The sequence below is a fragment of the Petromyzon marinus genome, chromosome 11 (genome assembly GCF_048934315.1).
Source record: "Petromyzon marinus isolate PM22_M1 ecotype Great Lakes invasive population chromosome 11, UKy_Petmar_22M1.pri1.0, whole genome shotgun sequence".
Lineage (NCBI taxonomy): Eukaryota > Metazoa > Chordata > Hyperoartia > Petromyzontiformes > Petromyzontidae > Petromyzon > Petromyzon marinus.
In genome coordinates, this window is record NC_133677.1 from 12,204,002 (window position 1) to 12,216,231 (window position 12,230).

Below are 12,230 nucleotides of genomic sequence, written 5' to 3' on the forward strand. Positions count from 1 at the left end.
CAAGAATGAACGTGGAGGTTTTATTACAGTGATACAATACCCATTTAAAAGTGGCACCAAATTCCCTCCTTTTGTATCTGTAGTCAAGTTTAGTCAACTTTGAATGACCCAAGACACATAATGGTCTAACAGCTGTGCACTATCGACCCATATTACCATGTTTCATTTTGAGACATGGACCGGGTAACATCCATTAAATTCAAAACCCCTTTATTATCCCGCGTGAAAGAGAGAGAGACCAATTAAATTGCACGATCACTTTTGAGAAGGCATTGGAAGACGCAAATAAAAGCGACTGTTCAGCTTTAAATACAAATTTCCCAGGAACTATATCGGCCAAGTGGTGCAGTAGCACAGACCGAACAAGCTTCACCACCTTTTTCATGAACAAAGACTGCCCTTGTCTGATATATGAACACCATCGGCTAACATTTCCACGTGTCTCTGTGCTGCATGACCATCGCTAATCTTTCGATGACCAAGCAAATTTTTGTAGGTGGAATTCTTGATAAATCGTGAGCAATGGAAAGAGGATTTTACTAACAGGGGGAGTAGGAACAGCACACCGCTTTGCAATGAGTAACGTGAGCTGTTTAGATTTCGGAAAAAAAACAAAAACATTCTCACGATGTTGATGCTACAAAGCTGCCATTGCACAGAGCTTGGTTTAAACAAGATGCTCGCAGAGATCGCAAAACCTGGCTGGGGCTTTTTCAGTTCAGAAAAAAAATGCGTTCATTATTTCACTAATTTCAATTGTAAGCATTGGCTTTTGCACATCGCATCAAATGAGCAAAACTGAGCATTTCACTTTGATCTCCGCACGAGAGCAGCATCTGAATTATCCGACATCTGAAGATTCTAAATTCTAATCTGCAGGCATTAACGGCCAGCGCTGTGCCTGGATCTCACAGATGAATGATAGATTATTGCTGAGCAAGTGATCGCGGTGTCACTTGCCGCATCGCGTCGCGGAGAAAGGACTTTCTCTCTCCTCCTTTTTCAACCATGATCATTGTGCCAGTTGTGCCACTGGGGGAAGGAGGGAGTGAGCGGTGGCTAACGATTGGGCATGCTGCCGACCGCTGGGCTGAAAGGGTGGCAGGGCGCTGTGGCAGTGTTCCGTGGCGAGTGTCTCCCGACAGATGGCGAGAAGGCGAAACGCCCCTGTGACTAATGGCCACTGCGTGAAAGGAGCAGCGGCGGTGACTCCTCGGCTTTAGTCGCACGCGCTAAAGGAGCAGCAGACGTTTTAATGAAGGCCTGTTGTAAATATACGCGCAAGTAACGCGTGCGTGCGTGTGCAATGGTGTCAATTAGTGTAACCCCTATGTGCAGTGGAGGAGGTGGGGAGGAGGAGGCGCCACAAAACCCCAGCAAAACAGAGTTATTTCGAGGCACGGCTAACATCCGTGGTGTGTGACATCGATTTCAGACGCAGAAAGCCCCTTTTCACCATCCTGCACTGGCAAAAATTGGTGAAGCATGGTCAATTCCCTCCCATGACCGAAATGGTACTGGGAGGCCTTCTTCCGGAAGTGCATTGACAAAGGGCTGTAAATTATTGATGCATTAAATGTTTGAATGTATTCTTCATGCGCTGCACGACATGAAAGCGATGTTTCCAACTCACCACTTGATAACCACAGACTCGTATGTATACAGATATATAATCTTATTCACTTCTCGCCTGCTCACTGGGTTATGACTCCATCCTTTGAAAAGTGGAGCTGTGCCATCTGGCTGCGCGGGACAAAGCCCTTGATGGGGGGGGTGTTGAGTGATACATCGTTCCCCCAAAACTGGTCGGTTGGTGGGTGACTTTTGGTGTCCAAACATCTGCGGTGGCACTTATCTGCATCTATTTAAGGCCGAAACAGGAGGATTTCTCCACAACTCTGGCTGCGCTTGATGATGCTGGTTGTTGTAATCACTGACAAAACATCACCGTACTCGAATTGTAAATGTTGTGGCTTTACTCTCCAACGCACCGATCTGCTGAACTAGTAACGAATTGGCACGTTTTGTTTACGTGACGAACCTTACTAATTGGCTGTGTTGGGTTTTAACGACGCATTTATATTTAGGCGATCTCGCCCAAAACACCTCTATTATAGATGCAACGTAATGTTGGATGGCTCTGCAAGCTAGAGACGTCCACGTATAGGCTGGCAATTCAGACAGCGCCATTGCAAGAGTTCAACTCCCATGAAGCTTAGAGCGCTGAATGGAGTTCAAAAGAACTCACAAACACCTTGTGAAAGACCAAATGCAGAAGATCCCTGGGTTTGATCTTCCACGAAGCTCATGGTCCACCCGAAACCGCATCCGCGCACAATCCATGCAGATGCGGATACCTGATGCACAAATGGTCATCCAGACCATACAACATATACCGAAGCAATGCCAGATCCACAAATACGAAGGAGACATCACAGCGACACCACTCCGCTGCTCCTAGCGCGATTATCTGGCTTGACCACCTCAATGTGATATTTGAGTTGTTGCTCTGCATCTCCATCAGCCATACCAAAAGAAGACGATTAAAAGTGCAATTTTGGTCGCGCAACTGACCAGTTAAGCGTGGACCCACCTTTTTAGTGAGTATATATTGAGGCTGACACAGCACACGATGGCAGTGGTGTGACTGACATACCCCACCAGATGCTCATTGTTCGTCTCAGGCAACCAAGTAGAATCCCAAGCCAGGTTCAGATTCCAATTGAGCCTGTCGTTACGCACGGTCAAGATCTGGCCCTGGTTTGTGAGCACTATGGCGCAGTGTGTCCACCGGTGTGTGTCCACCCCCCCCCCCCCCCCCACTGCTGTTCCCCCTCTCAAGTTACACACACTGGCCTCCGTTCCCACGTGCGACGCTGGACGGGAGGTGATGGGTGGGGCTTGATGACGTCGTTGGTGTCACCGGGCGCGTCACGCTGGCCGTGGATTTGTGGGGGGTTTCCCGCCTTCCAGAGGCTGGATGCGCGGGACGGAGGCCACTTTTTAAAGGGGCCGAGTGGTGGACCACGGAAAGTAGCCGAATATAATGTTTTGGTTGATTATAATCAATAATTATCAATAATAGTCAAGACGAATAATTGTTCGTCTTAACCGCAGAATTGCCCCAGCTTCAAGTATATGCTACATAAGCAGCAGGTAAGCAATGTTACAAATCTGAAAAGGAAATAAAAATTTCTTTGATAGCATTACGGTTATTTTTTACTCGTGTATCTTTTAAACAAGACTGCTACGGATCATATTCTGTTCCCAGAGTCTCATCGGCAAGGTGACGTCTCATAAATCAATGCCGATGGACACCCTGACACAGGCAGAAGTCACTCACACGCAACGAGAGACTAAGAAAAACAGAGCTGTGGTCATGAGAAGCGAATGCTTGAACAAACTGAGGCGTGGCTCGACTTTGTCAACGCGCTGCCTACTCATTTCCAAGGCCCTTTTATTGCAATGTGCCACAAAATAGCTTCCACATCCACTCTCTTTCAACACGTTAAAGAAACTCAGCGGCTTAAAAAGTGGTCAGACTTACATACTTTAGCCTTGGCTAAATACTCCCCCCTAATTGACATCAATGGGGTCTCACTTGGGTCACATAAAATATGCTAAATTGAACAAAACCTACGATCATGTTTTTTTTTTAATTCTGTTAGTATATGTGAGCCATGTTCAATCTGCTGCTGACGCCAACGCTCATGGATTAGCAATCCACCAAGCACCTGCCCACCGTGGATGTCCTCTCAGGCACGTGCCTCCCTTGGCTGCCCCTCTCTCGTTATTCTCGACAAATATATAAACTCAATTTTCTTTTTTACCAGGTAAGGCCGACTGCGCTGTATAGCTCTATTTCAGACGCGGCATGGCCACAAATGATAGCACAACCAAGCGGCTTATCGCGTGGAAATTTATAGCAGCCAAATACGCGATACGCGTGTTGATTCTGAACGTGGAGAGAATAATAAGTAATATTTTGAAAAAACTTTTTAAAAAACACGCTTTAATGAAATGTACCGTACGAGTAATGGCAGAAATCCACGACTCCAGGAAGTGACCCCGAAGCTTGCCATAACGTAAGGGGACCGTGGTGATTTAGAGCCAACGTGAGTTGAGCGTGGACAATTAGACCCAAGCCGAAACATAAGATCTAAAAAAGATTGCTTAAGATAAGAATTGTTTTAATGATAGACTATAGTATTGTCATCAGTGTGACATACGTATACCAAGTTTGCAGTTGAAGCGACATTGGGAAGTGGGTTAAAAATTGAGTTACAAGATTTGAGGATACGACATTCAACAACAGAGTTGAGGATACAACAACAGACAGAGTGAGTGAAATAAAAGCGTGTAAAATAGATAAAAACAGAAGGACCCGAAAAAAATTCCACGTGACTACGGGGAGAGAGAGAGAGAGAGACATGCACTCCAAATATACAGCAGGCATCAGGGTCGGGATCGAATCCATGACCTGCCGCATACCATGGCGAGGGAATGAACATCCCGCCACCACAGCGCACCTGCATGAAAGTGTTACCATTATGCCGTGAAACGCTTGTTGAATTGCTTTGCTAAAAAAAATTATTTGATAAAGGGTGACATACTTCATTCTGAAGAAGGTGGACGTTTGGCCCAGCGGCCGTGCGACGACGATGTCACCGATTTATTTGTTTGTTTGCCGCAGAAGAAGTGGGACGCCACTCGTTCAGCTCCCATGGCGATGGCGCCAATTAAAAAACCACACATTTTAGGCGTTCAACTATGCAGCCCTCACTGTAAATGGCGAAGAAGAGAAAGCCACACAGCCATTAGAAGCACCAGACCCATTTTGGAATAGAGCCTGGCAGGGAGACAAATGTGCACTACAGAGTTGTCTTTACAACGACATAAAATACTAAAGAAAATGTATTAATTATGTTGAGGGTGGTTTAGGGATTCATGATACAGTATTCATAAAGGGTTCGCGTACACTCTATATTGTAAACTACTGCTGCATTGATTGAATTACTGCATTGTCAAATTACGTGAGCTGGGGGGAGTGATGGCACAGCGGTTAGCGCACTGTGCGATGAACCGTGGGCAAAGCACTCTTTGTGTTCCTGGCCACGGCTCACATCCTCGGCCTCCCTCTTCACCAGCCCACATTGAGCAGTGGTGGTGAAGTATGGTCAAGCAATCCCTCACCCATCGTCCAGGGGGTGGATCGGAAAACAGGCCCTTAAGATATCACTGTTACACGACCTATAAAGTGTGCCGATACATTTCTGGATCTTTGCTTTGAGACCGGTTGTTAAAGATGCTGCCGTATAAAGCTGCCATATGGGGTACGTTTCAACTGTTATATCCATCCGTGCGAAGCTGGCGCCGACGAATCGACTTGCAATAAACAGTGCACGCACACACACATATATATCAATGTAATAAAGCAAATTGTGAATAAAACCTTGTGGACATTTAGATTTATGAAGGAGGCCTGAAATAGGATTAACATTTGTGTTTGTTAAAAAAATTGTTTTAAGTGTGCAGGGAATGTAAGGGGGATGGGGGTGGGGGGTCAACTCGGCCTACACGCGAAGGGCCCTCGAAGCGCCCTCGTAATCCCCGATGGCTGTGCAGACGCCACTCCTATTATGGAGAAGTTCCCGTTAGAGCCATCAGTCACGCGCCTCCCGTGTTGACACTAAACATGCTTCACCTGGGGTTTTTGCAACGTTTAAATTAACAGCTTGTCCGTAGGATCGACCGTTTTCTTAATGCCATTTTCACACACTTTCAGGATTTTTTTATTTTATTTTTAGGTGCGAAGATTTTTTTTATCTCCAGAATTTGGCAAGTGTAATCGCAAGAGCGTGATGTCAGTAGCATGCTTATGTCCTTCTTTACGAAAGAAAACAAAATGAGGTTTTGAAGACCAGACAATGAACACTGAAAATTATACATCGGCATATTCACACTCAATACTTCGTTTTTGCGGACAATAACTCAATGCATTAATGGGCTAATTTGTGGTGATCATGAGGCTAATTTCCATTTCACACACATCTAAAGGTCAGTACCAATGAGGTCGTCAAAGTGAACCTCAGAAACCACCAAAAATTCAACAACAGATAACATAGCACATGCTGGCGAATCACGATCATGTTTAAAAACACACACACACGGTCCACTAGAGAGCAAATCACATAGCCTTAGCCAATAAACCATCCAATTAATATACCACGATTGCCGGAGGCAGATTATGAACCCTTAATTTAATCCTTCTCATAAAAATCTGTCTCTGCGTATGTCTGTTCATGCAAATTTAGAGATTTAAATAGCTGGGTTTTAACACGGGGAAACGATGGGCAAATACAGCTCAGCTCTGCTCAAGGGTTCTTCATCAGTCGCAGAGTCCAACGGAACTGTTCATGCGCAGCTGCCTGCTCTCAAAGTAACAAAAAAAATCCTGCATAACCCACTCGACATTCTCCATCCACAGATACATGCCCAGTATTTTACGTAGTGTAATGTTGTACACAGTACCCACATATATAATAGATTGACTCTATGAGCCTTTACCAAATGTAGTGAATCCCAGGGACGTAAGATACATGGATGACTGTCACCGGATAAGGGCCAATGATTCGCTGCTTAGGGAGAGTTTATTGTTGGGCCCTATACCAGTTCCCATGCAAACAGTCCAATGTTACAACAAGGTGTGTGGTGAGCGAGGCACAGTCGTTCGGAGCCTTCTTACTTGTTCCGACAAAAAAAATCTATTCGCTAAAACTTTGCTTGGTAAAAAAATATTTTTGCGAGTTGCTGCTACACGCTGCTGAAATACTCTTGCCACGCATATACAGATTGGTTCCCTCCGTTCACCTCCCCCCCCTCTTTACTTCGCGATTAGACCACAACACAGCGCTCACTTGCACCTCAACGTCTTCTGGCGCCTCTTGCTCACTTAATGCATGCACTGTTTTTTAAATTTGATTGTTTTTACGTCACTCTTAGGCCAAAATATACAGCTTACGCGCAACCTTAACGCAACTTTTTCATATTCCACAGCTTGCACTCTTTTTGACTCGCATGAGTCTCATTTACGACCGTTAAATCCCTCGTTTGCTGGTTGTGCAACGTTACTTGAGGACCCTGTACCTTGTCTCTGCAATACTGATGTGTGTTTGTCTCTGTTGTGTTGTTGCGGCTGTGCTCACGCACCGCCTGCAAAATATCCGGGCAACTGAATAAACAGGATCATCCGTTTAACAGATCAATGCAACTTATTACAAGGAGGCAATACATGGGAGCCTAATAATAGGGTTTTTCCCCTTTTTTTCTTGAAGATGAATCCTTGCAGTCACGAAAGCTTTAAATCGAAGTATGTTTTTTCGTTTGCATTTTGACTGCAGGTATTGTGGTTAATGCAGACATGAATCATTGTAAAAAAGGTTTCAGTTTTGTTGCCAGAAAAAAGGGGAAAAACCCTATTATTACATTTTGGTACTGGCAAAGGAGGTCGAATGATGTACATGGGAGCCGCTTCAGCAATTTTTTTCGAATGATCTAGTTGGAGAAAGTGATTATGACGATCCTGTTAGTGCTATATCGTCACCATAGACACCGATACGAAGTGGAAATATGGAAGAAGTAGGTAACTTTGTGGAGGTGTGAAGTAGGTAACTTTGTGGAGGTGTGAAGTAGGTAACTTTGTGGAGGTGTGAAGTAGGTAACTTTGTGGAGGTGTGAAGTAGGTAACTTTGTGGAGGTGTGAAGTAGGTAACTTTGTGGAGGTATGAAGTAGGTAACTTTGTGGAGGTGTGAAGTAGGTAACTTTGTGGAGGTGTGAAGTAGGTAACTTTGTGGAGGTGTGAAGTAGGTAACTTTGTGGAGGTGTGAAGTAGGTAACTTTGTGGAGGTATGAAGTAGGTAACTTTGTGGAGGTGTGAAGTAGGTAACTTTGTGGAGGTGTGAAGTAGGTAACTTTGTGGAGGTGTGAAGTAGGTAACTTTGTGAAGGTGTGAAGTAGGTAACTTTGTGGAGGTGTGAAGTAGGTAACTTTGTGGAGGTGTGAAGTAGGTAACTTTGTGGAGGTGTGAAGTAGGTAACTTTGTGGAGGTATGAAGTAGGTAACTTTGTGAAGGTGTGAAGTAGGTAACTTTGTGGAGGTGTGAAGTAGGTAACTTTGTGGAGGTGTGAAGTAGGTAACTTTGTGGAGGTGTGAAGTAGGTAACTTTGTGGAGGTGTGAAGTAGGTAACTTTGTGGAGGTGTGAAGTAGGTAACTTTGTGGAGGTGTGAAGTAGGTAACTTTGTGGAGGTGTGAAGTAGGTAACTTTGTGGAGGTGTGAAGTAGGTAACTTTGTGGAGGTGTGAAGTAGGTAACTTTGTGGAGGTGTGAAGTAGGTAACTTTGTGGAGGTATGAAGTAGGTAACTTTGTGGAGGTGTGAAGTAGGTAACTTTGTGGAGGTGTGAAGTAGGTAACTTTGTGGAGGTATGAAGTAGGTAACTTTGTGAAGGTGTGAAGTAGGTAACTTTGTGGAGGTGTGAAGTAGGTAACTTTGTGGAGGTGTGAAGTAGGTAACTTTGTGGAGGTGTGAAGTAGGTAACTTTGTGGAGGTGTGAAGTAGGTAACTTTGTGGAGGTGTGAAGTAGGTAACTTTGTGGAGGTGTGAAGTAGGTAACTTTGTGGAGGTGTGAAGTAGGTAACTTTGTGGAGGTGTGAAGTAGGTAACTTTGCGGAGGTGTGAAGTAGGTAACTTTGTGGAGGTGTGAAGTAGGTAACTTTGTGGAGGTGTGAAGTAGGTAACTTTGTGGAGGTGTGAATGTGCACACCACAGGAAGCTGTGGGGCAATGGGTTGAACGCGCCGTGATGATTTGAGCTGCAGTTGCACATTTGGGTGTTACGGGGAGATTTCCAGATGTTGCATAATGAATGAAGGGGGTTGCAAGAGTGAGATCAAGAGATGTCTGGCATTAACAGGGTGGATTTTGTGAAACTAAATGCATCACTTTAGAACCGAACAGAAGCCAACATTATTCCTAGGGAGTTTTGATTTAAAGCTTTCGTGACTGCAGGGATTCATATTCTTGGTTCTTTCGGTAAAGTCACGTAGAAGGGAAACATCAAAATAATAAAAATATAAAACAATAAAATTCTCACGACGTTTCGACTGCAACACAAGCAATCATCATCAGGTGTGAAACCCACAGCAAGAAAATTTGAAAAAAGTGGCGGGTTTTTTTTTACGTTAGCACCACGGAGAGCGATTTGACAGTTTCTGTGGTTTTCACACCTGATGATGATTGCTTGTGTTGCTGTCGAAACGTCGTGAGAATTTTATTGTTTTATATTTTTATTATTTTATTGTTTCCCTTCTACGTGACTTTACCGAAAGAACCAAGAATATGAATCCTTGCAGTCGCGAAAGCTTTAAATCAAAATTTAGTGCATAATGATTTAAAGCTCTCATAACTGCAGGGATTCATATTCTTGGTTCTTTCGGTAAAGTCACGTAGAAGGGAAACAATAAAATAATAAAAATATAAAACATAAAACATTTTTATTATTTTATTGTTTCCCTTCTACGTGACTTTACCGAAAGAACCAAGAATATGAATCCGAGGGAGTTGTTTTTGTTTTTGTCAGTTTGTAACTTCCCACTATGAGGCCTCCCACATTTCATTACATTCCCAATGTTACCCAGTTGCTCCCGTGTGTGTGTGTGTGAGGCTGGAGTAATGCCTCGCAAAAAAGCATGTTACCTTTGAATAACGGTATACGTGTATGTACGTTGAACTTATTTTGCACCGTAAGTAGCCAACCGTGGCTATGGGAATGCCATGGGCAGGCAAGGTCAAGCAATATAGAGGTGCACATTGGAGCGTGCCAGGAAAGTACAGTAATGTAGAATTAATTAAGAAATGGAAGTTGCAAAGGCAGGTGGTAGTTGTGTAATAAACGAAGGACAGCCACTGGAGTGGAACCAAGGAGTTGAGGTCTCAGGGAAAGAACTAAAACCAGGCGGTGAAAAAACTCCAAGAGCAACAACTTTTGAGACAATGAGGATTTGGTTAGAAGGAGTTGGATTGGCTCTGATGACCTCTTGAAGGTCAAGATTGTTTGCTGTTTGCCGCTATTTAGATTAAATCCTTAAAATATGCATTGCCTGAAATAACTGCTACACAAAACTGGTTGACATTTTCAGTGCAGTCATTGGTGAATGCACTGAGATCACAAAAATTGCTACACTTAATCCCAGGAGGATTCTAACACGCGTTGGCTACGGTGCTGGTTCGGGATTCTTACATGAGCATCAAAACCCTGCGCTGCCCAGTCATCAACAGAAGACATGTTCATGCACTTAACTTCATATATAACTTCATAGTGCAGTATGGACATGAACATAGAATGCAATTCAAATCTATTGATGGCTGTCTGACAAACAACCCCAAAAAAATGTAATTCGTGTAAATCAGATGATTTAGAACAAAGTTCTCCATATGGATCACATCTTGGATTCAGAGAAGACTTAGCAGATCTGCCAAAGGTCAACAAAAGTGACTCCAGTCACGCAGAAGCTGAGGGCTGGATTTGACATCCGAATGCAATCGTGCACCGATGGTAACACCATCTGCGGAAGAGGGCCTGTCGCCAATAGGCTGAGTTGTATGTATGTTGAACTTTGTTCGCACCGTACGTAGGCAACCGTGCTCATCGGAGGTGCGGCGGTGAAGGACAAACAAACTAAATACTACAACAAGCAGTTACCAAGAAATACGTTTTCAATCTAGAAATAAAAGTGCATATCTCCAGTGGCTTGCTAAAATCGGGCGGAGCGTTCCAGACGGCCGAATGAGCGCATCCGAAAGCGTGCGACGCGCCGACTGTCTTTCTTCTACAGCTAGCCAAAAGCCGCTGCGAGGAAAACCGGAGTTAGCGTCATGGTTTGTGCTCCTTGACAAGATTAGCGAGGTATTGTGGTTCACTTGTGGTAAGCACTTTGTGTGTAATGAGTGGCACTGGGGTAATGACGTTGTCACAGCCCAGAGCCAAGAGTCCATTAAAGGTGTGGCATGGCACATCCAGCGGAGAGATGAATGTGCTTCATAAGGCATTTTAAAAGCCTATGGCAATGTCATACGAGATTGCGAAATCTTCTTAATGCCCTATGGATTCTATTGCCACCTTAGTCTGCCCCTATGAGGCGAGGAAAGCAAGGACATTGCTGATTTTGTTATTATGATAACTCCTTGATCCATCTATGTTGGTCTCTCACACCGTCTTGCTATCTCTGTAACTCCTCTCGTCTGTTCCATCTTGTTTCCATTCCCCTCCTTTTAATATACTCGCCTAACTCTACCGGTCTAATACTCCAGCAACACCTTAATATATATATGTAAGTTAGGTGTTTACCAGGGCACTTGGATCTGCCAGTTATTGGCTGGCAAACCGCTCCAACAGCAAGGCCGGTCACTCTCTAGGGGGATGAAACGTGACTAAACGTTAAGTCACCAAATTTGGCGTGGTGATGGCTTTCGAGGCGTTAATCCGCCGGCCTTAAATCAGCGGACGTGAATTAGCCAGAGCGAGGACACATTCCTTGGCATGCCCCCTTGGTGGCTGGCAGATCACAAAAAAATGCTTCTTCAGTAAGTAAGTACATTTTATAAACGCGGAACTCTTATAACCTAGGTTATCGCGAGTGTGCCTTCACAGGTGGAACTGCCGAATAAACGAAATTGACAGATTGCGTGCGTATATACTAGTTTTTGGCTTATAATCCTCAGACGAACCAAAACCAAGTTCCCCACCTTGTTTAAACGACACTCCTCCAACGTATCACTGACACTCGGTCTGACGCATCACCATTCGATAGTGTTAGCAATAGACGACCTTTAATTCATACTTCATACCATGTGTCTGGTATGGCTAGGACACATCATAATCATGATCATAACCATCATCATCATTATTCCTCCAAGTCTGGAAAAATAACAATCACTTGCTCAGGATGTACCACTTGGTGTTTGCCTGAAAGATGCCCACAATCTTCTGCCTTGCCTCTGTTATTCTCTGCTCTAAAGAACTGCCACTGCCTGGCGAGCTAGCACAGTGTGGGCAAGGCGGTGGCTATGAGATGTTAACTACATCGCCTGGTATGCAGGTTGTTGTGGGTTCAATTCCGACTGTGACGCCTATATATTTGGAGTTTGCGTGTCTCTCTTCCTGTAGTTGTGTG

General features: G+C 44.3%; 1 protein-coding gene across 3 annotated transcripts in view; it reads right to left on the bottom strand.

Annotated features, from left to right (window-relative positions):
- The window catches only part of LOC116941207 (janus kinase and microtubule-interacting protein 3-like), a 265,525-nt gene that overhangs the window by 11,288 nt on the left and 242,007 nt on the right, over positions 1-12,230 (bottom strand). The window lies entirely within an intron of this gene.